Below are 27470 nucleotides of genomic sequence, written 5' to 3'. Positions count from 1 at the left end.
GTCATCCATGTTGTAGTTTACAACAGTACTTTCTGGTCACATCACATTCCATTATATGAATATTACCACATTTTATGTATCCTTTCATTAGTCCATAGACATCTGGTTTGTTTCCACCTTTTGGCTATTATGAATAATGATGATGTAAGCATTTGTGTAAAAGTTTTTGTGGGCATACATTTTCATTCCTCTTGGATAGATACATAGGAGTGGGATTTCTGAGTCATATTCTAACTCTGTGTTTAATCACTTGAGGAATTACCACACTGTTTTCTAATGTAGCCACACCATTTTGCATTTGCAACAGCAGCTTAGGAAGTTTCTGATCTTTTCACGTCCTCATCAACACTGGCTTTTCATTTGTGGCAATTCTTGAGTGTGTGAAGCGGTATCTCATTATGGTTTTGACTTGCATTTCCCTGATAACTAATGATGCTCAGCATCTTTCCATGTGGTTATTGGACATCTGGATGTCTCTTTGGAGAAATGTCTATTCAGATACCTTGCCCTTTTTTAAGTTGGATTATTTGTCTTTTTATTATTGAGTTGTAAGAGTTCTTTATATATTCTGGATATGGTCCCTTATTAAATATGCTACTTGCGGGGAGCCTGGGTGGTTCAGTCAGTTAAACTTCCAACTTCGGCTCAGGTCATGATCTCACCATTTGTGAGTTCGAACCCTGAGTTGGGCTCTGTGCTGACAGCTCAGAGCCTGGAGCCTTCTTCAGATTCTGTGTCTTCGGATTCTCTGCCCCTCTCCTGCTCATACTCTGTGTCTCTCTCTCTCAAAAATAAATAAACATTAAAAAAATGCTACTTGCAAATATTTTCTCTTCCGTGTGTCAGCTTTTCACCTTCTTGATATTGTCCTTTGATGTTTTTTTTATTTTGATGAAGTCCTATTTATTTATTTTTCTTTTGTTTTGGTGCTCTTGGTGTTGTATCTATGAACCATTACCTAATTCAAGGTTATGAAGATTTATGCCTATGCTTTCTTCTAAGAATTTTATCATTTTTAGCTCTTACATTTAGGTCTTTGATCCATTTTGAATAAGCTTTTTTATGTGGTGTGAGGTAAAGGTCTCATTTCTTTTTTTTCTTTCTTTTTCTTTTCTTTTTTTTTTTTTTTCTATGTGGAAATCCATCTGTCCCAGCACCATTTGTTGAAAAAAACCTATTCTTGTCCTATTGAATTGTCTTGGAATCCTTGTCAAAAATCAACTGGCCTCAGATATAAGGGGTTATTTCTGGATTCTGTGTTCTCTTTCATTGATCTATATGTCTGACCTTATGCTGATTCCACATAGTATTGATTTTTGTAGCTATGTAATTTTCGAAACAAGAAAGTGTTAATCTACTAACTTTATTCTTCTTTTTTAAGATTGTTCTGGCTATTTAGGGTCCCTTCCAATTTCATATGAATTTTAGGACCAGCTTGTCTATGTCTGCAGAAAAGCCAACTGCAATTTTAATAGGGATTGCATTAAGTTTTTTGGTAATTTCAGGAGTATGACCATTTTATCAATATTAATTTTTCCAATCCATGAATGCATACGTCTTTCCATTCATTTAGGTATTTTCAAATTTCTTTCAGCAATGTTTTGTAGTTTTCAGTGTATAAGTCTTGCATTTTTTAAAAATCATTCCTAAGTATTTTAGTCTTTTTTATGCTATTGTAAATGTAATCTTTTACCTAATTTTATTTTCAGATTGTTCACTGATGGTTTATAGAAACACAGTTGGTTTTTGTATATCACTTGTGTATCCTACAACCTTGTCAACCTGTTTATTCTAATTTTTCAAGATTATTTAGGATTTTCTGTATGGGAGATCATGCCATCTGCAAATAGAATTAGTTTTATCCATTCCTTTCTATCTAAATGCCTGTTATACCTTTTTCTTGCCTAATTGCACTGTCTAGAACCTTCAGTTCAACACAGAATACAAGTGGTGAGAGCAGGCATCCTTGTCTTTTTCCTGACATTAGGGGGAAACTTTCAGTCTTTTACCATTAAGTCTGATGTTTGCTGTGGGTTTTCACAGATGTCTTTTATTAGATTTCAGAAAGTTCCATCCATTCCTGGTTGATTGTGTGTTATTATCACGAAAAGGTATTGGAATTTGTCAAGTGCCTTTTCTGGATCGACTGAGATGATCATGTGCTTTTGTTCTTTTTTCTGTTAAGATGGTGTATTGCATTGATTGATATTCATATGTTGAATCAGTCTTCCATCACTGGGATAAATCCCACCTTATTTTGGTGTATTATGATTTATGTATTGCTGGCTGTATGTGCTAGTATGTTGAGTATTTTTGTGTTTATATTCCTAAGAGATATTAGTCTGTAGTTTTATTATGATATTACTGTCAAGGTCATACTTTTAGAATGAATTGAGAAGAATTCTCATCTATTTTTGAAGTGTTTGTGAAGGATTGGTATTAATTATTTAAACATTTGGCAGAATTCACCTGTGAAGACATCTCCTGAGCTTTTCTTTGGTGGTAGTTTACTTGATTATCAAACTAGTCAGATTTTCTATTTCTTCTTGAGTCAATTTCAATAGCTTGTATCTTTCTAGGAATTTGTGTGCATTTCATCTAAGCACACAGTTGTTTATAGTATTCCCTTATAATCCTTTTTATTATTGTCAGGTCAATAGTAATGCCTCACCTCTTTCATTTCTGATTTAATCATTTAAATATACTCACTTTTTGGGTTAATCTTTCTAAAGGCTTTATAATTTAGTTGACCTTTTCAGTAAAATGACTTTTGGCTTTAAAAGTCTTCTCTGATGTTTTCTATTCCTTATTTCACTAATTTCTGTTTTCATTTTTATTATCTCCTTTTTCTGTTTTCCTTAGATTTAGTTTGCTTTTCTTTTTCCAGTCACTTAAAATGGAAGTTTAAATTATTGATGTGAGATCTTTCTTCTTTTTTAATACAGGAATTTACAACTATAAATTTCCCTCTACACATGGTTTTAGTTATATCCCATAAAATTTGATATGTCTTCATTTTCATTTATATCAAAGTATCCCTTAATTTCTCTTGTAATTTCTTCTTCAGCTCATTTCTTATTTAAAAGTGTGATGTTTAATTTTCACATATTTGTGAGTTTCCCAAGTTTTTGTGATTTCTAATTTATTTCATTACAGTTAGTATTGACATACTTTGATGTCAATCCTTTTCAATTTATTGAAAGTTGTTTTATGACCTAATGTATTATTTTACCCTGAATAATGTCCCATGTGCACCTGAGAAGAAAGTGTATTCTGTTGTTATTTTATAGCTATCGGTTAGGTCTAGTTGGTTTATAGTGTTGTTCAAGTCTTCTATTTCCTTGTTAATTTTTTGTCTTCTTTTATGCGTTATTTAAAGTGGGGTATCAAAGTCTTCAACTATTATTTGTTGGAATGTCTATTTCATTCTTTAGTTCTATCAGATGTTGTTTCGTGTACTTTGGGTCTCTTTTATTAGGTACATACTTATTTATAATTATTATATATTCTTAATACCTTGACCCTTTTATATGTATTACATGTCCTTATTTATCTCTGTCCTTCATGACTATTTTGTGTGATAGTAGGCTAGTCAACACGAGCTTTTTTGTGTGTTTACTATTTGTATAGTATATTTTTCTCTACCCTCTTTCTTTCAACTGGTTGGTATCCTTGAATCTAAAGGATGTCTCTTTTTTTTTTTTAATTTTTTTTTTAATGTTTATTTATTTTTGAGACAGAGACAGAGCATGAATGGGGGAGGGTCAGAGAGAGAGGGAGACACAGAATCCGAAACAGGCTCCAGGCTCTGAACAGTCAGCACAGAGCCTGACAAGGGGCTTGAACTCACGGACCGCGAGATCATGACCTGAGTCAAAGTTGGATGCTTAACCGACTGAGCCACCCAGGTGCCCCTAAAGGATGTCTCTTATAGACAGCACATAGTTGAGTCATTTAAAAAAAATTTTTTTAAATGTTTATTAATTTTTGAGGGACAGAGTATGAGCAGGGGAGGGGCAGAGAGACAAGGAGACACAGAATCCGAAGCAGGCTCCCGGCCCTGAGCTGTCAGACAGAGCCCATTGTGGGGCTCAAACTCAGGAGCCATGAGATCATGACCTGAGCCGAAGTCAGACCTTAACTGACTGAACCACCCAGGCGCCCCATAGTTGAGTCATTTTTAAAAAATTTCTTATCCATGGGGCACCTGGATGGCTCAACTGATTAAGCGCTGACTTTGGCTCAGGTCATGATCTGGCAGTTCACAAGTTCCAGCCCCACAACGGGCTCTGTGCTGACAGTTCAGAGCCTGGAGCCTGCTTTGGATTCTGTGTCTCCTTCTCTCTGCCCCTCCCCTGCTCACGCTCTGTCTCTCTCTGTCTCTCAGAAATAAACATTAAAAATTAAAAAAAATTCTTATTCATTCTACCAATCTCTGAATTTTAAGTATTTAATTCTTTTAATATAATTACCAGTAAGGTAAAATTTAGCTATGCCACTTTCTATTTTTCTTATGTCTTTTTTGTTCCTCTATTCCTCCATGACTGCCTCCTTTTGTGTTGAATAAATGTTTTCTAGCATACCACTTGTGGTCTTTTTTCTCATGTTTTACTATGTATTTTAGTCATTTTTTAGTGGTTGTTTGGTAGTTACAATTAACATCTTACCATAACAATTTTATTTAAATTAATACCAATTTAATTTCAATAGTATATAAAAACTTTACTTCTCTATAACTCCATTCCTGTCTTCCTATTTTGTGTTATTATTTTCATATAAATTACATCTTTATACATTATATGCCCATCCACACAGATATATGATTATTGCTTTATTCAGTTGTCTTTTAAGTTATGTAAGGGGGAAAAAAGAGGTGTAAAAAATACGTTTATACTGTCTTTTATGTTTACCCATGTAGTTACCTTTACAGATACTCTATTTCTTCATGCGGATTCAAATTACTGTATAGTCTTCATTTCACCCTGAAAGACTCTCAATTTCTTTTTTCTCTTTCTTTCTTTCTTTCTTTCTTTCTTTCTTTCTTTCGAGAGAGTGCAAGCAGGAGAGAGGGGCAGAGGGAAAGTAAAAAAGAGAGAATCCTAAGCAGTCTCCACACTCAGCATGGAGCCTGCCATGGGGCTCAATTCCACAACCATGGACCATGGCCTGAGCCAAAATCAAGAGTCAGATGCTCAACCAACTGAGCCACCCAATGCTCAACTGACCGAGCCACCCCGGTGTCCCAAGAGTCTCAATTTTTAATGTATTTCTTAGAGCCATTCTGCTAGCGACAGTTCTCATTTATTGTTTATCTAGGAATGTCTTAACTTCCTCCTTTTGAATGATAGTTTTGCTGGATATAGAATTCTTTGTTGACTATCTTTTTCTTTTAGTGCCTTAAATATAGCATTGGTTTTGGTTTCAACAGTTTGTGATGCGTGTAGGTGTTCATTTTTCTTAGTTTTGTTGAAACTCTTGAATGTGTGTATTAATGTCTTTCCTCAAATTTGGGAAGTTTGGGGCCATTTTTTCTTCAGTTACTCTTTCTGCACCCACCTTTTCCTTCTGGGATTCCCATTATGCATGTGTTGATGTACTTAATGATGTCCTAGGGGGGTCTCTGAGGCTCTGGTCATTTTTCTTCTTCTTCTTCTTTTTTTTTTTTTCTGTTCCTCAGGCTGGATAATCTCAGTTGAACTCAATTGACCTTAGAATTCTCAAATTCATGAATTCTTTCTTATGCCTGCTCAACTCTCCTGTTGAACCATCTAGACATTTAAAATTTTCATTTAATGTACATATTAGTTTCAGAATTTCTATTTGGTCCTTTTTATAATCTAGATTCCTTTATTGACATTCTCTGTTTGGTGAGACAGTGAGATATCGTTCACATACTTTAGTTTTTCTTCTTTGATATATTCAAAATACCTGACTTAACGTTCTTGTCTGGTAAGTTCAACATCTAGGCTTCCTCAGAAACAGTTTCTATTGATTACCTTTTTCCCTGTGTGTAGACCACTTTCTTTTTCCTCTTTATGTTTTATAATTTTTGTTGGATATCAGCATCCTTAAAATGTTCCAAAGCTTCCCTTTCTGGTTCAAATCCCAATCCCTCAGTAGGGCCTATTAGGTCCTGCATGAGTTTGTCCTCACTGCCCCTCTGATTTCACTGCCTATTACTCTTGTTTCTGTCATTATACAGCCTCTCTGTCCTTCTTTCCATTCTTTAAATATACTGGTCACTCATGTCTCAGCTCATTGGTGCCTCCTCATAGAGGTTATGCCTTCCCCAGCCCACCCTCCATCACATATCCCTGGCTTATTTTATTTATAACATTTAGCACTACCTGAAAAGATATTATTCTTTATTTCTTTATTGTATATGAGCCTGCCCCCTCACAAGACTGTAAACTCCCTAAGAGCAAATGCCTTGTCTTTTCTCTCTGCCATATCTTCATTGCTTAGAATGCTTCTTTGGCATATAGTTAGACATTCGTTGTTAAATGAATTAAAAGCTAAGGTCACAGTTTCACAGGTTCCAAAAAGAGACACACTCTAGTTCTTGAAGAGGATTAGAACTTTGTTTTTCTCCCCTAAAATTTCTCAAATCTGTGTTCTAGCTATGCAGATATAGTTAATAAACTTTCTCTTTAAAGGCAGTTTTTATAATTGTTTTATGAAACTAATTACTATCTATATTAATTATGCCCCATATACAATCTTAGTCTCTTTTCACTCTTGGCCTCGTATCTTAAGACCTCTGTTTATTTTAGAATTCAACTTTGTATGTTAAATAACTCTTCCTTTCCTGAACACTAGGAAAAAAATAATCACAGGAAGTTCTGGAGAATTTCAGTACCTAAAGTGGGAGACCATAAGATCTGAAAGGAAATTGAACAACTATAACCTGTAGAGGACAGGACCTATGGAAGTTTGAGTTGTAAATTAGGCTCTTCAGCATACAAATCTATTCTTCATGCTATTACTTAATATGCTTAGTGCTGCATTATCCCCACAGAGTAAACAAACCAAATCCGTATTTAATCTTAGAAAATTTTCTATCATTCCCTGCCACTCTTATGTTTAAGAACCACTTTTCCTCTTATGGCACTCCTTAGAGATGAAATCTGTGAAGTTATTGTGAGTCCTTTATTAGTGTCCTAGTGGTGAGCACACCGAGGTGTGGCATGATGACTCATTCTGTGTAACTAACTCCACTCTATCCAGGAACTGAGCCGTGTCCATAAGTGTAAGAGATCCAACCCCAGATGTCAAAAAGTCAATGTTTATTTAGGAAAGGAAATATGTCATTGCGTGATTAACTCCTAGAAGCAATAGTAAAAACTTTTGAATCATCTGAGTTCATTTTAAAGTGCCACTTTTCTTCTTTACTTTGTAGTTGGGATTATTTACTAAACACTAGGTTTTCAGTAAGAAAACAACCTGAACACTTGTCAATATCAAGAGTTTCCTTTTGATGGTTAGTCCATAAAATTAGCCTGGGAAATTCATAAGTTAATTATTTCCTGCTTTGAGAGGAGCTTTTGAACCTTATCAAGGTTGTACTTGGGTGGATTCCACTGAGGTGTATTCTCCTGGAGGCAGGGAGTAGCCTGTGTGCATGGAAGGATTCTGGAAACCAGAACCAAGTGGCAGTGAATGACCCAGGCACGTTATAAGAAAAGGTTCATTCAAGGACTATGTAATCCCCACAGCCCTTCCATTGGAGATGAGTTGCCGGATATCTCCTTGACTTGGCACAGATCAGGCCAAGAGTCACTGGCAAGCATGTTCTGATGGTTCAGTCAGTTACAGCATGATACTAACAGGGTCCAAGGACATCCTCTGATTCCTCTCAGGTCAGTTTGCTTGGTTCAGAGGAAGAGAGTCTAGCCCAAGGTCATAAACCTTACCCTTGGTTATTCAGCTAAACCCAAGCCATTTAAAATTCTGTTACACAGTTATGATCTTAGTTCTATAGAAGATCATGGTAAACAGCCTGCAGAAGTCACTTTCGAAATGCTATCCTCTTGCTTTGTCCATGCTCCAAGTTTGTTTTTAGAGAGAAATGTTTCTTAATGCGAATGAATAGCTACATATGGGAGAATTATACAGATTGTACAAAACATATCTAGACATTTGTTAGCCTATTCATTTAACCATTTATGTTTTAGGACAAGGTTCTAAGAATACAAAGCCAGTAAGAAATAATTCCTGCTGTCAAGAAACTTACAATGTGCAGCACCTGCGTGGCTCAGTTGGTTGAGCATCCAACTCTTGATTTCAGCTCAGGTCATGATCCCAGGGTCGTGGGAGCAAGCTCTGCATGACACTCCTCGCTGAGCATGGGACCTGCTTAAGTTCTCTCTCTCTATCCCTCTGCCTCTCTCCCCAGTTCACTTGCTGTCTCTCTAAAATTAAAAAAAACAACAACAACACAAAAAACCTTAGAGTATAATTAAATACCCAGTTTTGATTTTTTGGAATATACAAACTTTTGGGGAGGAAAACAATAATATGAAGTTACATGAAAGTCAAATATTCTCATGCAGTTCTACAAGTAAGCCTTTATTTTTTCCTTCTAATTAAAATTAAGATAAAAACAGTGGGGGAGCCAAACCATAAGAGAATCTTAAATACAAAGAACAAACTGACGGTTGCTGGAGGGAAGCGGGGGTAAAATGGGTGATGGGCATTAAGGAGGGTACTTTTGGGGATGAGCACTGGGTGGCATATGTAAGAGATGAATCAGTGGGTTCTACTCCTGAAGCCAAGAACACACTGTATGTTAACTAGTTGAATTTAAATTTAAAAAATCTATTTCTCTTGATGTTGTAAAATAAATATTTGTTTAAATAATTAATATTTTAAAAACTATTTCTGATACACATAACATATACACATATTAATACATATAAATTAGTTACAGGTGCTTCAAAAAAGGAATCTAGCTTGAGCATTCTATTTAAGAATATAGTTCTGGGATGACTAAAATCAAAAACACAAGAAACAATAGGTGTTGGCAAGGATGTAGAGAAAGGGGAACCCTCAAGCACTGTTGATGGGAATGCAAACTGGTGCAGCCACTCTGAAAGACAGTATGGAGGTTTTTCAAAAAATTAAAAATAGAACTACCCTACAACCCAGCAATTACACTACTAGGTATTTATCCAAATGATACAAAAAGGCTGATTCAGAGAGGCACATGCACCCCAATGTTTATAGCAGTGCTATCAATAATAGCCAAATTATGGAAACAGCCCAAATGTCAACCTACTGATGGATGGATACAGAGGATGTGGTATACATATGCAATGGAATACTACTTGGTGATCAAAAAGAATGAAATCTTGCCATTTGCAACAACGTGGATGGACCTAGAGTATATTAAGCTAAGTGAAATAAGTCAGAGAAAGACAAACATCATATGATTTCACTCACGTGGAATTTAAGAAACAAAACAAATGAGGGGCACCTGGGTGGCTTAGTGGCATACTGCTGAGCTTATCACATGCAGTATCTCATTTAATAAAGTTTAATAAAGTTCAGGTGCCGCATGTGTTTTTTTCTTTTGATTAAAAAAATTTTTTTTAATGTTTTTATTTATTTTTGAGACAGAGAGAGAGCATGAGCAGGGGAGAGGCAGAGAGAGAAACACACAAAATCCGAAGCAGGCTCCAGGCTCTGAGCTGTCAGCACAGAGCCCGACATGGGGCCCGAACTCACAGACTGTGAGATCGTGACCTAAGCTGAAGTTGGACGCTCAACCGACTGAGCCACCCAGGCACCCCTTTTTTGGTTTTTAAAAATTGAAGTATAATTAACATACAGTATTCTATTAGTTTCATGTGTACAACATATTGATTCAACAATTCTATGCATTACTCCGTGCTCACCATGGTAAGTGTAGTCACCATACAACGTTATTACAATATTATCGACTCCATTCCTTAGGCTGTACTTTTAATCTCTGTGACTTATTTATTTTATACTGGAAGTTTGTACCTCTTAATCCCCGTTATCTATTTTGCCCACCCCCCGCCCCACCTCCCATCTGGAACCACCAGTTTTTCTCTGTATTTAGGAGTGTGTTTGTTTTGTTTGTTGGATTCCACATATAAGTGAAATCATATGCTATTTGTCTTTCCCTGACTGATATTTTACTTAGCATAATACTCTCTAGCTTTATCCATGTTGTCACAAATGGCAAGATATCATTTTGTTTTGTGGCTGAGTACTATTCCAATGTGTGTGTGTGTGTGTGTGTGTGTGTGTGTGTGTGTGTGTGTGTGTCATATCTTCTTTATTCATCTATTGATGGACACTTGGATTGTTTCCATATCCTGGCTATTGCTTCCATATCCTGGCTGCAGTAAACATAGGGGTTAAAGTATCTTTTCAAATTAATGCTTTTGTATTCGTTGGGTAAATATCCAGTAGTGGAGTTGCTGGATCATATGGTATTTCTATTTTTAATTTTTTGAGGAACCTCCATACTGTTTCCACGGTGGCTGCACCAATTTACATTCCCTCCAATAGTACACAAGGGTTTCCTTTTCTCCACATCCTCCCCAACACTTGATATATTTGTCTTTTTTGATAGTAGCCATTTTGACTTGTGTAAGGTATATTTGATTGTGGTTTTGATTTGCATTTCCCTAATGATGAATGATGTTGAGTATCTTTTCATGTGTCTGTTGGCCATCTGGATGTCTGTTTTAGAAAAATATCTATTCAGGTCCTGTGTCCATTTTTTAATTGTATTGTTTGTTTGCTTAATGTTGAGTTGTATAATTTCTTTTTTTTTTTTAACATTTATTTATTATTGAGAGACAGAGAGAGACAGAGCATGAGCAGGGGAGGGGCCGAGAGACAGGGAGACACAGAATCCGAAGCAGGCTCCAGGCTCTGAGCGGGCAGCACAGAGCCCTACACGGGGCTCAAACTCACAAGCTGATAGATCATGACCTGAGCTGAAGTCAGACGCTTAACAAACTGAGCCACCCAGGTGCCCCTGTATAATTTCTTTATATATTTTAGATATTAACCCCTTATCAGATATATCATTGGCAGATATATTCTCCCATTCATTAGATTACCTTTTTGTTTTGGTGATGATTTCCTTCACTGTATAGTTCTAATAGTTTATTTTGGTATAGTTTACTTTGGTATAGTTCCAATAGTTTATTTTTGCTTTTGTATAGTATAGTTTGGTATAGTTCCAATAGTTTATTTTTGCTTTTGTTTTCCTTGCCTGAGGAGATATAACTTTTTTTAATGTTTGTTTATTTTTGAGAGAGAGAGAGAGAGAGAGAGAGAGAGAGAGAGCAAGAGCAGGGGAGGGACAGAGAGAAAGAGGGAGACACAGAATCTGAAGCAAGTTCCAGGTTCCAAGCTGTCAGCACAGAGCTCAAACTCACAAACCCTGAAATCATGACCTGAGCCAAAGTCGGATGTTTAACTGACTGAGCCACCCAGGCGCCCCAAGGACATACGAATATGTTGCTAAGGGCAATGTCCAAGAGATTACTGTCTATGTTTTATTTAAGGAGTTTTATGGATGCAGATCTCACATTTAGGTCTTTAATCCATTTTGAATTTATTTTTGTGTATGATGTATTAAAATGGTCTGGTTTCATTCTTTTGCGTGTAGCTGTCCAGTTTTCCAAACATCATTTATTGAAAAGACTGTCTTTTCCCCATTGTATAATTCAGGCCTCCTTTGTCATAGATTAATTGATATAGATGTGGGTTTATTTCTGGGATCTCTACTCAATTCCATTGATCTGTGTGTCTGCTTTTGTGCCAGTACCATATTGTTTTCATTAATATACGTTGGTAGGATATCATACAATCTAGAATTGTGATACCTCCAGCTTTGTTCTTTTTTCTCAAGATTGCTTTGGTTGTTTTGTGGTTCCACACAAATTTTAGGATTATTTGTTCTAGTTATGTGAAAAAATACTACTGGTATTTTGATAGGGATTGCAATGAACCTATAGGTTGCTTTGGGTAGTATGGATATTTGAACATTATTAATTCTTCCAGTCTATGAGCATGGTATACCTTTCCATTTGTTTGCATCATCTTCCTCAGCATGTGTTTTGTGGCAGTTTTTAATTTAATATATTGTTTGTGACTTTCCATTTAATTAAATATTCTACTGAGGCATCATTTTAAGTGGCTGCATGGTGTTTTTTTTTTATTTTTTTTTTAACGTTTTATTTATTTTTGAGACAGAGAGAGACAAAGCATGAATGGGAGAGGGTCAGAGAGAGGGAGACACAGAATCTGAAACAGGCTCCAGGCTCTGAGCTGTCAGCACAGAGCCCGACGCGGGGCTCGAACTCACGGACCGCAAGATCATGACCTGAGCCGAAGTCGGCCGCTTAACCGACTGAGCCACCCAGGCGCCCGGCTGCATGGTGTTTTAACCATAGATGTATTTAATCAAATTTTAAATTTTTTTGAACTTTTGTTTCGTTATTATAATAAGAGCTCATGATGAGCATGTGTTGTTTATAATAGCAAATGAAACAAAACCCAACAAGCAAGAAAATATTTTGTAACCTCCAAGTTTATTTCCTTAGGATCCTTCAGAATATTTTCTTAATTCTTAGGAATAATTCTGAAAACAAGTGCTTGAACAATTTTAAGACTTTTAATGGAAATGCCAAGAGAATATTCTTTTTGCATTCACGGTCTATATTTCCAGAACATAATGGACTTAATGATGATCTGATATTTTTCCATTATGTAAACAATCCATTAATTTAGTACACAGAGTGAACTATGTTACTCTTCTTGAGTTGTCCATTAAGCAGCTGCAGCTTTGGAGTTGCCAGGAATTCACCCAACCGGCAAAACCTTGGGACACTTTATTGGGCTCATGGTACCTACTTATAGCACTGGGGGAGGTGATGCGTGTCCTTCAGCTCAAAGAAATGAACTCAAATAAATCTGTATAAGTTTAAATGCCAAATGAAGGTTTTTATAGGTTAAAACATACCCTGCAACTTCTTTACCCTGTAGCCTACTTCTGTCTCTGTAACATTCAGGTTCTAAGACATATGACTGAGGAATTACCAAGAAAGATTAGAAGCAGGAATAATTCTAGTCCAGCAATGTGGGGATACTTGAACTTGGAGGTCACATCTGAAGATCTTACACCCTTCTGGGCTTGGGCATCTTGAGACATACAGCATTCACCATCAGCCCTGGAAAAGTTTCCAGAAAGTTCTGGATGCTTTCAATATTGGCACCAAGGAGATTGCTTAAATCTTCTATATGTCCTTGCAAGTGTCCTGCAACTATTGATAAAATGAATACAAAGATCATATGTAATGTGCATGTCAAATAGTGAGGATATTCAGGAGTCAACTCTTAATGTACCACTAACACAAAAGGAGATTCTGTTTATTATTTAAGACCAATGAAAATGCCAGTTTTGGCTAAATATTGGAGAACTGTAAAGATTCCTCTAGGGGGACAAAATAATAACAACAACAACAATAACAACAACAACAACAATAGTGGTCAAGGCAAATTTGACCTCAAACCTCTCCTTGACTCATAATATTTCCTGTTCCCTCATTGGTTTGGATTTTATTCTAAGACTTTCTTTCTGGAATCATTCGGTACTATATCTGTGACTTTGTTTTTTCCCTTAGAGTAAATGGTGTAATGTAATTGGAGACTTAAAAAAATATTTTCTCACAAAAATACTAAGTGCATAAATTAAAAACAAAACCCTAACTCATTGTTTGAGTCTCCTCAACTCCAGCCATACCTGAGTAAGACCTATATATGGATTCTACAGAAAAGGAATTAACTGGTAATTAGCTGGTAATAGTTCTTTCTTCTGTGCAGAATCCAACTGTAAAAGGTAGTTAAATATCACCTGCACACTGGGGGCCTTATCAGTACTTTGAAATTAATCATACTTCCTATGTTAGCTTAGAAGGTGGGGAAGTAGTCGCATATTTACCTTGGTCTGCTGTGGGCGCTAGTTGTGAGTTCTATTGTATCCCTCATTATATTACTTACAAGTCATTTATAATGGGCTGAGTTCATACTCTAGCTACAAATTACAGAGAAGCACTTAAAGTCACTCTGGAATAACTTTTAAGGTAATAGCATTTTTTAAGGCTAAAAAAAGCTTCTTGTACCATCCATGGTACCTTCTATAAATGCCCTTTGATAAGTTTGTGGTTTTAAGAAATGAACTTTTGCCTTGAGGTGGAAATAAAATCATGGATTTAGTTTAAAGTAGGACACTTTCCTGGTTTCTGTAGATTTAGCTAGGCCCAAGGGAATATAATTCCTGGAATCATATTTTAAGTCTCAATATTATACATCGAATTATAAATATTGATGTTGCTTTTTAAACAGGTTTTTCCATCAACAGCATGACTCTTAAAAAAGTGCCTACTCCCCCACTATGATTTTTATTGCTCAAATGTATCACGTGTTGGAATACACCTTTAAATCTATAAGGAAAGCTAATGATGATAAAACAGACATAAATTTACTTTCACAAAAGAGCTCTATTCCATAAAGTGAGGTATGACTCAGCTGCTGTGAAACCTATCAACTTATAATGTAGATTAAGTGATTACATTTAGTATTTAGCAATATCTTTGACTCTATTCAGTACTTTTAAATTTATTACTGCTGTTGTTTATGGCATATGTGTATGTATATCTCTTCTTAACATTGGAAATAATACTTTTTAAAGAAAACATGATTCTTCTATATTCCACAAGAGTGTTTGTAAGTCATGCATCCAACACTTAATATATGCCAAGTCCTTACAAAGAATTTTTGGTTAGAGATGATAGTAACTGAAAAGTCTTCTCTGTGCCCTTTTCAAGGGCAATTAAGCATCCAACTTTCAAATGGCACTGAGAGCCACTTGAGTTATTTAAGGATGCTTCTATTTTTAAAGTCGTCTTTACTAACAGTCTTTGAGATACATGGAAATGCTTAATATAGGCTTCCCAAATTGTTGAGGACGCCCTCTTATTAGTTTGGCTGCCGGTGCATGCACGTGTTGTCTGTCTTTCTTTCAGCGCCTTCATTTTCCTGCAAATTCCCACTGAGTGGCTGGACTCTGAGAAATTCCATGCCTTTGATATACCCAGTGGTGTCAGAAACTACCTCTTTGTGACAGTTGTGCCTTATGTAAGGATTTTCCTTATAGGTTCTCTCCTTAAGAGGTGCTGGTGTTTGACTCTGTTAAACTAGGACTTCCAGGAAATGTTTGGGTAATTGAAGGAAGATGGAATTTATAATGGAATCAAGGTAACTGGCTTCCTGGAATACACGTCTTGTACACACACATCTCTCCCCTGAGTACACACATGTCTTGCTTGCAGCACATTCACATAGAAGCTGCTCGTCTTCCCATGCGATACCGCACAGGCATGAGAGATGGGTGGACATCCCGCCGACTGTTCTTCGCAAGGAAAAGGAAAAGCAGTAAACTAGAGGCAGTTTTTCCACCCTCAAGCAAAAGCCCTTTTCTCCTTTCAAACGGAAGAAATGCCATCTTTGCCATTAATTCACAGATCTTTATTGAGGGAGGGTGCCAGAATGGGGTTAGGCCTTGGGGGAAACAAAATGGAGGAAAAACAACCTCTGACATCACTTGAGTTTCTAGTTTAGGGAAGGAGATAGACAATCCACAGATAACCCTGGGGGACACTCCCCAAAAGGGGTGAAGAGGTGGAATTAGAGAACAGAGATGTGTCTGCTTGACTAGGGGGTCAGAGAATCAGGGAGTGTTTCTGGAGGGAGTCAACAACACCTGAGTCTTACCCAACGAGCTGGCCTTACAGAAAGGGAACTTGTAGACCCGGCATGCAGCCTGGGCAAAGAAATGGACAGGAAACTGAGAGCATGTCCACTCTCAGGGGATGAGAGCCTTCAGGGTCTTGGAGGGTGGGAGGCTAGGAATGGTAAGAAATGAACGAGGCAGAGGCTAGAGATCAGGGATTTGGAATTGATCCTGGTGTAGTGGGAAGCCTTCATCAGTTTTCACCAAGGCTGTGATGCAATACAGTTTGCACTGGAATTTAAAGGATTGGCACTGGGCAAGACTAAATGGTGGGACATTGGTTAGGGGAGGCATGCGACCAGCAATAGAAGGCCACAGAGGTGGAAAGGCCCAGCTGAGGTCGTGGGCCAAGGGGATCAATGGAAGAGCAAGCACACTGAGAGCTAGTGAGGAGGTTGGATGGGCGAACTCAGAGCTGACTGGGCAAGACTGGTTCACTGTGCTCTCTGCTTGTGCAGAACAGTGGTCGCCTCCGACCCTCAGGGGGTCTGTTCTAAGACCCCAGCTAGTGCCTGAAACTGCAGATATTATCGAACCCTATACATACTATGTTTTTTTTCTTGTACATACATACCTATGATCGAGTTTAATGTATCAATTAGGTAAGAGATTAACAGTGATAGTAATAGAATAGAACAATTACAACAATATAGCGTAATGAACGTTATGTGAATGTGGTCTCTCTCTCTCCCTCAAAATATCTTACTGTGCCATACTCACCCTTCTTGTGATGATATGAGGTGATAAAATGCCTACATGAGGAGGGGAAGTGAGGAAATTAATGTCAACTTTGTGACGTAGTGTCAGGCTACTACTGACCGCCAACATATTGGAATGATCTGAGGATCATCTGCTTCAGGACAGAAAAAGAAAATATGGATGAAGGGGCACTGCTCTACTGGTGGCTCCCCCAAGTCAGCGAGCCCTCTCTCCCTCTCTCAGCACCACAGGTCAGGCCTCACCACTTTCCTTCTCTCTTGTCCCTTCTTTTTCTTCTCTTTCTCATCTCCCGGAGTACAGCCAAGTTATTCTCTCAGAGTGGCTTCCAATCTAGAAACTTCAGATTCTGCTTACCTTCTCCCCCTCTCTCAACCCCCTCCCTCCCAGTCACCAAACTGTATTGATGCTACTGAGGATTTCCCAATCTGGTTCCGTTCAAGCCACCACTGCTGCTACTGAGTCAGGCTTTTCTTTACTTCTTCATTCCTCCTTCTTCCTGCCATCTGCCATTGAAATCCTTGTCAGCACTGATTAGCATGAAGAACAATTAGAGGTGTGAGAAAATAAAACTCATCCCACCTAGCCAATTTTCAATTTTGCAGACATTTAAGCAAAGAATTAATGACATTTGGGGAGGTTTTTGTTTGTTTTTGGGTTTTTTGTAACAATTTTTTTTAATGTTTATATTTGAGAGAGAGAGTGTGAGCAGGGGGGAGGGGTGGAAGGAAGGGGGACAGAGGATCTGAAGTGGGCTCTGCTCTGACAGCAAAGAGACTGACTCGGGGCTCAAACTCACCAACCGTGAGATCATGACCTGAACCCAAGTCGGACACTCAACCGACTGAGCAACCCAGGTGCCCTTTTTTTAAATAACAATTTAATCTGCCTTTTCAGTTCTACAAAAGTTTGATTGAATAAAGGAATTAGGACAATTTTTTTCTAAAACACAATGAATTATATAAATAGTAGGCCTTATTCTAAAATTACTAACGAAGAAACTACTGTCCCTTCCTGTCTCCTTTTCACCAAGAAAAGCTAACCTATTTCAATGAGGAACAAAACATTTTTAAAAATGCACCCCTTTTGTATAGGAAAGTGATGAAACATTCTGGAAACAAAAAAAGGGGGGAGTTGCAAGGGATTACTCTTGATTATGGCAAATAGCTAATTCAAATATTCTACATCATTTTATTTATTCTAAAATATAATGATTAAAGTGAGAAACAATCCTTTAAGCATAATGTGGCTGACAGTGCTCTTCCATTGTTTTTGTGTAGATAGGACAAGGTCCTTAGGCATTCTTGCCAAACAGTGTCCTGTTCAGAGCAGTCACTAATACCAGATCTTGTTAATAAGCACTAATCTCTTTTTAATAGACTGCGTTTGATGCCAGATTAGTAAAATAAACTCTCATCTCTCATGATGACACTTTGTTCCTGAGAACTTTCTCTACTTATCTTGAGGACATTATGTTTGGAGATTTTTATGCTTCAGAATACATCTAGAAGACTTCTGCCTTGAATGGAAAAGGCTTTCTATATTGCTGAGACAGATGTGTTTCTGGGATGGGAAGGCACCAACTAAGCTATAGAAGCCATTCATAGGCGAAGAATAAGAATGCCTATTCCTTCTTCTTAGAGTTCAGTTTAAAGACAGAAAAAAAGGAAGTCCTGACACAAATATGATTATGAAAATGGTGATTTTAGAAGACCAAAACTGGTGAATTGCCCACATTTGGAAGAATATAGCAGTAGTTTTAAAAACAAATGAAGGAGCTGCTATAGGTATAGGATACGATATTATTGAAATCTGGCAAATTTCCATCAGTGAAGTGCTTGAGAACTTCCATGACTATGTGAAGCTCCCAGGGTAACCTGGTCCAGAATTTGGGGGAATGGGAATGGGGTTCTTAGCAACCTGGGAGACGGCCTACCTTGATCCAAGGAGACCCCTCTTTTAGATGAAAGCATGTCTCTGCACAATGACCCCTGGCCCTAGACATGGTATCAGGAATCCACAGGAGAGTGGAATCTGTGCTGTGATGGCAGGAGACACAAAGCACCTGACAAGTGAGAAGTTTGGGTTCTAGCACCATCACTTCCACCTCTTGGCTCTCTATCACATACAGCAAATATCTGAATGTCTTTCACTCTGACTTTTCTCATCTCTCCACATGGGGACAATAAGTGTTCTTATGTATCACTGAAGATTTGACAAGGAAGAGTCAAGGGAAAAGATGGAAATGAGGGCATCTTGCAATGGGACTCTATAAAGATGAGGTCTTGTAGTATGCTTTGGTGTGTGCCTGAGGAGCTCCCCGAAGGCCAGGGAGTCTGTGAAAGGAAAACCAGATGGGAAGGTGAGTCACTTCCGGCTCTAGCTTTATCTCTATTATTGGCATTTTATGTAGTGAACATGTATTAGTAGATTACTTGTAAAATTTTAAAATCTGAGGAAGTACAGAAATAGGACTATGGCATTTTATAAAAGAAATATATTATCTGCTTTAGAAATTTAATGTAAAAGAAGTAATTCATTTGTTTTTCTCTTTGAAGATAGGTCCGTGGTCTTCCATCATTCTGAAATCCCAAAACCTTTAAAAACAGAGTTTTAACAGAAGTTTTCAGCAAACTTATTAGATGATAAAAACATAACCTTAACTAAGGTTAGTCCTTATTCATTTTCTTTTCTTACGTTTATTTATTGAGGGGGGGGGCATGTGCACGTTCATGGGGGAGGAGCAAGAAGAGAGGAAGAGAGAATCCCAAGCAGTCTTCATGCTGGCAGTGCAGAGCCTTGATGTGAGGCTCGATCTCACAAACCATGGGATTATGACATGAGCCAAAATAAAAAGTCAGACACTTATCTGACTGAGCCACCCAGGCATCCCTTTTTCTTATATTTTTGGTAAATGTGCATACTGAGAACATGCTACATCACACATAATACATGAGCTGTTTTCACTTGTGAAAATGCAAAAAAAAATCTGGTATATTCTGACCCTGAAATTTTCATATCAGGAACGGTGTACCTGAATATGTGTACTAAATTCATGAATAAAGCAAATACTCTAGTAGCTCTCTTTCTGGAGATTTAGTCAGGATAAATCCAAGGGCTTCAGGTCTGGTAACTTTCCTGAGAGCATAATTCAGTACAACAAACATTTACTGAGTTGGTACTTTGAGGGGAAAATCAAGATTAACAGGTGATTGTTGTATAATGCAAGGAATTTGCATTATAGTGGGGAATGCACTTCCACTTAAATTTAATATAAATTGCATTGGAATCAATGTTGTAAGAGGACTATAATCAGAAGGGAAAGATGGGTGAGAGCCCAGAACTCCTGGGGGTGGTGGAAGGGTCTAGACTGGGGGACAGTGAGAGAGAAGACCGGTTAACACTTTGATAACTTAATTCCTTTTTTCTTTAGGAGTAACCATTTGTGTTGTTGGCTTTCTTTCTGCAAGATCTAAGAGGCCCGGTGGAATCAATATTCCCAAAACGCTTCCCAGGGTTATGAGACCCGCTGAAAGTGTAAGCACTGGGAAATGCTGACCCAGTTATTCAAAATTATGGTGAGCAAGAGTCAAGAGTCTTCCCAACCAGAGGTCTCGCTGTTGCAAAGGGGCCCTCTCACCCAGGTTTCAGGAATTACAGTTGTCCCTGAAAAGGTAACTGCTAAAGCATTACGTTGATATCAAAACACATGGGTTGTAAAGCCACCGAAACGATAGTAGATGGTGAAGAAAGAAACTGATGATTAAAACATGATGAAAACCAGTTTTTCCACTAAATCCTAAACATGGCAGACCAAGCTCTGAGAGTGAGCAAATGGGAGACTTAGGGATTTTTTCCCCCGAAGCCTCATTTGTGGCAAGGGTGTCTTATGACTTTGGTGCCATTTGTTCCTTTGAAATTGCTTCCTTTGTTTCCTTTTTTTTAAGTTTATTTATTTATTTTGAGAGAGAGAAAGCATGAGCTGGGGGGCAGGGAGGAGCAGAGGGAGGGAGAATCCCAAGCAGGCTCCTCAGGGTCAGCGCAGATCCCGATGTGGGGGCCTGAACTCACGAAACATCATGGCCTGAGCTGAAATCAAGAGTCGGCCACTCAACCGGCGGAGCCACCAGGTGCCCCTCTTGATTTCCATTTTTATGATTAGCAGCCTACATAGTTCCATAACGTGGATATACCATATCCAGAAGGACGGTGCCAGGAATTCTGCAGGTGGAAGCAATCCCAGGTGATGTAAAGAAGTCGTGGTGTCCTTTAATGGAAGAGAATGTGAACGTAGGTACCTACATGCCCAGCATTCCACCCAACACAGGAGAGCAGCTGCAGAATCGGCAAGTGGGAAGCGCCGTCTTCGGGACCTGTGACAATTTCTTTGTACACGTGGCAGATACCGGCTCTGGCAGCCTAACTGGAAAGCCCAGACTAGCGTTACAGCCGAGAAAACTGCCCCAGGACTAACAGCAGGACAGAACCTACACCCGCCAAAACCTCAGCATCTCGGAGCCCCATGTTGCGAGAGTTCTATGGAAAAGGACTCGACACTCTCATAATTCCACTCAGAGGGAGCTGTTGGTCGTGGCTCTGGGGACGCTAATGGCTGTTGTCATGGTCATCATTTTACTGTCGTGGCGGGTGCCAAACCAAAACAGAAAATGGAGAAGAGAACGTCTATGAAAACCTTTGAAACACACAAAACTTGTTGACTTAGTTGGAGTTGTATTCCTTCTAGCCGTATGCCTTCTTCTGGGCTGTCAAACTCGTAAGATTTGTGGGTGGCAGGATGATGTCATCTGTATTCAACAGCTTGTAGTAATTTCCACTCCCAGCCCTGCTCAAAGGTTGAGATTATTGTGGTAAATGGGATCTGAGCTTACAGATGAAAGCCTCACTTTTCTTTTCCATTGAGATCACAATACTGTCCCCTCTAGCAGGATGACAATTGTGCTGTCACCCACATTACATCATACTATCTCCCTCGAAATGGCCTCATCTAAGTGTGTGAGTGCAGCTGTGAAAACAAAACATATTTTACCGTGAGCTTTGTAAATCCTCAAGGCACATATTAATGAGTTTGCCTTTTAAAAGTAATATGAAAAAATGTAACATAAGAGGTGTGGCCACTGTGAGTGAGTCAGGAGCAGGATTCAGGAGGTCAGAAGGCTGTGAGAGATCAGGGCTGGGTACGGTGGCTGGGCCTGGCTGCTGGGCTCCTCTCGTGGTCCTACCTGGCGCAGGGAGGTGGCGTTCCACTGCTCCTGGGTAGCCCAGGGAGAAAACTCCTTCCTGCCATGCCAAGTCATGCGTAGACCACAGGATGGGGGGCCGCTTATATAACCAAATTATCACCAGGTGATGATATCAAAGGGTGATCAAGTGATTGTATCATCTTCTGAACACAACACTGACCATACTGCTCTTGAGATCGGAAAGGCTGAGGACCTGCTCCAATTTCGGGTCCCAAATCTGGAGAAGCATCAACAAACAAATAGAAAAAATGTACCAGAATCAGATATCGCCACCTGGCAGGGCAAAGCAAAAGAAAGTTCCTGATGTTGGGAATTAGCTTCAGCTGACAAGATGTGATGTTGATAGACAAAACTAAACGTGGATCGAAAGATCAACCAAAGGAAGGCTTGCCTCCTTGATTCCACAACTGGCAAAAGCCATCAAACTCACAGAAATGCGTACTTCGTGGTTACCCCCATGATGTCACCCATGCTTTCTGTGCAAAGTGCCCCTTCCAAGAAGCTGGAGACATACCTGCCCAGTCACAAATGGGGTGGGGTGTGAGGTGTGCGAGGCTGCATGGTGTCATGCTTCCCAGAGGGCTAGCTCTGTGGCTGGAGCTCTCCTAGAAACTTTGCTTGGTCTCTTGCTCTTTGGTCTAGTCTTTTGCTGTGTTAAAATGTGCAGAGAGAAAAATAAGAAAAGGAAGGCCACCATAATGTCAGACAAGGGGCACCTCCTTCAAAGAGCTGTGTATGGACAATCAGAATCTGTCTGGTCAGCTGTCACCTGTTCCCAGGATGCATCTCTATCCAAAATGGAAGGATATGCTGAGGCTCATTCTCATCAAGGGAAGGGAAGACTTGCATGGTGTTTCACTTTGCTGGGGCTGTGTAACAAAGCGCCACAGACTGTGTGGCTTAAACAACAGAAATTTATCCTCTGACTGTTCTGGAATCTAGAAATCCAAGATCAAGGTGTCAGCAGGATTAGTTTCTTCTGAGGCTTCTCCCCCCTCCCCCTTGGCTTGTAGATGGCTGGGTCCTCACATGGTCTTTCCTCTGTGCGTGTCTGGATCTTAATCTCCTCTTCTTTTAAGGACACCCATCCTATTAGATTAGGGTCCACCCCATATGACCTCATTTAACTAATTGCCTCAGTAAAGTTCTCATTAACTTACAGTCACATTTTGAGGTCCTGGGGGTTAGGACTTGAACATAGGATTTGGGGAACATACAATTCAGCCCATACACAACAGAGACCTCGCACCTCGGAGTCTCTGTCTTCCACCAGCTAAACTCAGGCACGTTTACCGGCCTGACGAGACAGGATCGCAGTGGTGAAACTAGGGAGGACCACTCAAGAACCTCGGAGATCAGACCGTTTGGATTTGGCTCTGTCACTAGTCCCTTTTCGCATTTAAAAACAGCTCTTAATGTGTTCTACGAGGGACAAAGTTTAAAGCCGCTGTGGAATTTTTTTTTTTTTCCCCTAGGGAAAGAGTGGATTTCTTCCTTCACTGCTTCCAAAAGAAGTTTCCAGGGTGTAGGGCATTTCTTAAAATCCATATGAGGTCCTCATTATTGTGTCTGTTTTGCAGACAAAACACTTTGCCAGGAAGTCTTTGGCAGAGGCAGCCCTGTAACTCAGAAATTCCAGACTCCTCAAGCCTCAGTGACACAGATGTAAGCTGTTACCAGTGCGGACCCGCGCTGCCTGACTGCACGTAGCAACATGATGCACCTAAGGGCCTGGGCTTCTTCCTGTGATAGAAAAGGGAGGCTACCTCCACGTGTGTAGGGACTTGGCTGGAACAACAGGAATAGGACCACTATGTTTTGAAAAATGCAAAGAGATTTTTTTTTAATGGAGCAGAACAGCTAGTTACATCACTGGGGTTTGCCCATCATTAAATTCATTTGGTTTATTTTATATTATGTCTGACCTGCATGTGTGAGGCTGTAAATTCTTCTATGTTTGGTAAAACACTGAGCAAGAAGGCACAACTGACTAAATACTAGATATTCAAGACCTATCTTTTCTTTTCTTTTTTTTTAGAGAGAGAGAGAATGTATGGGGGGGACGGGCAGAGGGAGAAAGTCTGGGTTTTTTTTTAATGTTTATTTATTTTTGAGACAGAGAGTGGTAGAGAGAAGGGGCAGAGAGAGAGAGAGTGACAGAGAAACCAAAGTGGGCTCAGCACTGACAGCAGAGAGCCCAATGTGGGTCTTGAACTCATGAACCATGAGATCACATGACATGAGCCAAAGTCAGACACTTAACTGGGTGAGCCACCCGCCCTGAAAGAGAGAGAGAGAGAGAGGGAGGGAGAGTCTTAAGCAGACTCCACACTCAGCATGGGGCCCAGTGCGGGACTCGACCCCATGACCCTGAGATCATGACCTGAGCTGAAATCAAGAGCCAGACGCTCAACTGAACCATCCAGACACCCCTCAAGACCTCATTTTTAATGTTGGTCAAAAGGTACACACGTTCACAATTCTCCCATTATTTCTAAGTATGATGACTGAAGACCTGATTTTGTTGCTTTAATGCAATCAATTGTTAAAGTGTTTTAAACTATGGTTTTCTTTACATGGGTTTTTGGTTTTGTTTTTTTTTTTTAAAGAGGGAAAAATAGAAGGTAATGACATATACAGAAAAAAACGGATTGGATCAAAACTCCTTTAAAACTTTTTTTTTTTTTAACATTTATTCATTTTTCAGAGTGAGAGAGACAGAGCATGAGTTGGGGAGGGGCAGAGAGAGAGGGAGACATAGAATCCGAAGCAGGCTCCAGGCTCTGAGCTGTCAGCACAGAGCCTGACTCAGGGCTGGAACTCACAAACTTCGAGTTCATGACCTGAGCCAAAGTCGGATGCTTAACTGACTGAGCCACCCAGGAGCCCCTGGACCAAAACTCCTTAAAGAGAAATTTTTATTTCTACGGAAACACAATTTTAAACACAATTTAAAAAGACAAGTAGGTGAAAATATATGGTGTAAGTTTTTTGGAAAACATTTCTCAAAGTTTCCATAAGGGTCTCTGTTTGTAAACAACTTTAAAATTAATTTTGTTGCCTTAGGGGCCAGAAATTTAGATTCAAACAAGGGACATCTGGAGATGCTTAGTAAGTGAAATAGATATTCTGAATGAGGCATCGTTCTGTGGAAGTTAAGAGGAATACACTGATGCTTTAAAAAAATTTTTTTATGTTTATTTATTTTTGAAGGAGAGAGATAGTGTGAGTGGAGGAGGGGCAGAGAGAGAGGGAGACACAGAATGTGAAACAGGCTCCAGGCTTTGAGCGGTCACCACAGAGCCCAATGTGGGGCTGGAACTCACAAACCACGAGATCATGACCTGAGCCAAAGTTGGACGCTTAACCGGCTGAGCCACCCAGGTGCCCCAGTACACCGATGCTTTTTTAGATGCTTAAATATACCAGCACTAAGTTTTGGGTTTTTTTTTTTTTTTTTTACAGATGAATGCTAATTCACCCTGAGTTGATGTACATAAAATTAGTGTTACATTTCTATATTAGCTGTTTATAAAATAAAATATGATAGAGGCTGAGGAGTCTTCCATTGGAAAGTGAAGGCAGTAGCTTTCACTAGAACTTCTCAACTCAAAGCAAACAAACTCATGAATAGGCTCCCTTTAATCATGAAGGCAGTGTCTAACTTACAGTCTATTTAATCTACAATGCAAAAAGGGAATGCAAGTTCTAATTTTTCAAGTTTAGAATGTGCAATTTTGGAAAGGCCGTGTTGTTTAAAAGCAAAGGAAGAGGAAGAAAATCCTGCTGTAATCACTGTGCCTAAGATAATTATGCTCTCATTAAAAAAAAAAAAATGTTCTGAGACTGCTATAGACTGAATGAATATTCATATCCAACCCCCCACCCCCACCCCAGGTTTCATTTGTTGAAATCCTAACCCCACAATGTGATGGTGTTGGGAGGTGGGGACCTTTGGGAGGTGATGAGGTCATGGTGGAGCCCTTGTGAATCGCATCAGTGCCCTCATAAAAGAGACCCCAGAGAGCACCCTCGCCCATTCTGCCATGTGAGGACACAGACGGAGGATGGCCGGCTCCCAACCTGGAAGTGGGGCCTCCTCACCAGGCACTGAATATGCCTCCCCTTGACCTTGGACTTCCCAGCCTCCAGAACTGTGAGAAATAAACATCTATTGGTTATAAGCCTCCCAGTGTGTGGTTTTCTGTCAGAGCAGCAGACTAAGGTGGGCACTTTTGGGTAAGGAGGCTTGGCTTTTGGACATATTTTATTTCTGAACACTCTTCACCCACCAATTCCTAAATAAATAGCCGAAGAAATATAAAACTGGGGAAAGCATCCGTTTACACAGAAAGCTAAGGAAACAAATCATCAAAATGGTAGAAGTAAACTTGTCTCCAAATGCCTGGCATAGCTCCTGGGAAGTAAGAGGGTAAAGTCCTGGCCCCTGTGGAGTCTCTGGGCTGGGAGGGCTGAGTGCTGGAGAAAGGGGTGGGCTGTGAGACTAATCTGGAAAGCGCCCGGGGGAAGTCTGGCTGGGTGTGCGCACTGCTGGGATCCCCTGCCAACAGTGGCCTTGCAGGATGCAGAGATCCAGGCTGCTGTGATTAGGGAAGAACTGTGGCTCGAGGCTCAGGAGAGGATGTCTCCCGAAGCCTAAAGGTGATTGTAATTGTGGCAAGCGGCCCGGTGAACCTGGGACCCTTTCCCCAAACAAGAGGCTGCTGGGAGCGGTAGGAGCCGCAGCCCAGGATGGTGGCAGGTCTTTGTGGACACAGTAACAGCTGTAGAGAGAGATGGGGCTCAAGAGGCAGGTATTCAGATGCCAGAGAGGAGGCTTCGCTGGAACCCTGGTGCCCAGCAGAGTGGCTTCCCTGTAGATAGAGGAGAAATTAGAGACCAAACTCTCTCATTGGCATAGCCGGTGGCTCTGATGCTCTGTCTGCTCCCTTCAGGCTGGACCACTGATTATCAACAATCAGTAAGCAAGAATAAAACTAATATGCTGTCTATGAAAAGATTCTTTATTATGAAATCCCACCAGTAAGATTCAGAGAAAGTGTATTTTTTTTAATTTTTTTAATGTTTTTATTTATTTTTGAGACAGAGAGAGACAGAGCATGAACGGGGGAGGGGCAGAGAGAGAGGGAGACACAGAATCAGAAGCAGGCTCCAAGCTCTGAGCCAACAGCCCAGAGCCCGACATGGGGCTTGAACTCACGGACTGCGAGATCGTGACCTGAGCTGAAGTCGGACGCTCAACCGACTGAGCCACCCAGGCGCCCCAAAAGTGTATATTTTTAAAGAGTGTTTATTTATTTATTTTGAGAGAGAGAGAGAGAGAGAGAGAGAGAATGTGCCAGAACACGACGCGGGGCTCAATCCCACTGCCCTGGGATCATGACCTGAGCCGAAATCAAGAGTTGGATGCTTAACCGACTGAGCCACCCAGGTGCCCCGAGAAAGTGTGTATTTTTGAAAAACATTTGTGGCAAAAAATACAATGAATTTCAGACAGCAACTGCTCTTTACTCTCAACATTAAAGAAATCTGCTCTCCATCAAATTAGATGACCTGTAAAATGATGTGACAGTGGAAGATTATGTTGAGGTATAGGCAGAACCATGCAGAGAAATAAATGAGGTATTGAATAT

At 39.7% G+C, this 27470-nt stretch overlaps 1 long non-coding RNA gene across 2 annotated transcripts in view; it reads left to right on the top strand.

Annotated features, from left to right (window-relative positions):
* LOC106971797 (uncharacterized) overlaps positions 1-25730 on the top strand; it is a 30939-nt gene extending 5209 nt beyond the window's left edge. Inside the window, exons 2-3 of one of the 2 annotated variants that reach the window (XR_001429738.3) lie at positions 19114-19223; positions 19989-25730. This is a non-coding gene — a long non-coding RNA (uncharacterized LOC106971797). The remainder of the gene's footprint in view (positions 1-19113; positions 19224-19988) is intronic. The other variant, XR_008298712.1, reaches the window with a different exon arrangement.
* The last annotated feature ends 1740 nt before the right edge of the window (positions 25731-27470 follow it).

Source organism: Acinonyx jubatus, chromosome B2, assembly GCF_027475565.1.
Source record: "Acinonyx jubatus isolate Ajub_Pintada_27869175 chromosome B2, VMU_Ajub_asm_v1.0, whole genome shotgun sequence".
NCBI classification, from domain to species: Eukaryota; Metazoa; Chordata; class Mammalia; order Carnivora; family Felidae; genus Acinonyx; species Acinonyx jubatus.
This window is presented reverse-complemented; position numbering and strand designations above follow the sequence as displayed.